At 51.0% G+C, this 306-nt stretch overlaps 1 protein-coding gene across 3 annotated transcripts in view; it reads right to left on the bottom strand.

Moving 5' to 3' along the window:
* The window catches only part of LOC107657566 (serine/threonine-protein kinase ULK2-like), a 36,220-nt gene that overhangs the window by 5,872 nt on the left and 30,042 nt on the right, over positions 1 to 306 (bottom strand). The gene's annotated exons all lie outside the window — the stretch shown is intronic.

Raw genomic sequence — 306 nt, 5'->3', positions numbered from 1 at the left:
TATATATTCCTAAAGTAAATGCTGTGTTTGTGGTAAACAGCCGCAGATCAGGAGCAGACCGCAAACGTATCCTGTGTGAAAGCACATGGACTGCATACGCACTGCAAACGGAGTATGTGTGAACCTGCCGTTAGATCTTGACCATAATGCATCAGAATGTCTTCAAAACAGTGGAACAGGTACTAAACATGTAGTGCAGCAGCTGAAGCAGTGATGTATGGGGCAGGTTTATGAGACGAGGCCCCTCACCTGAGGTGGTGCGCGGGCGGGAGGCAAGATGGCTGCAGGTGGGTGGGGGGCTGCTGT

Source organism: Sinocyclocheilus anshuiensis, unplaced genomic scaffold (assembly GCF_001515605.1).
Source record: "Sinocyclocheilus anshuiensis isolate Anshui unplaced genomic scaffold, SAMN03320099.WGS_v1.1 scaffold255, whole genome shotgun sequence".
NCBI classification, from domain to species: Eukaryota; Metazoa; Chordata; class Actinopteri; order Cypriniformes; family Cyprinidae; genus Sinocyclocheilus; species Sinocyclocheilus anshuiensis.
This window is presented reverse-complemented; position numbering and strand designations above follow the sequence as displayed.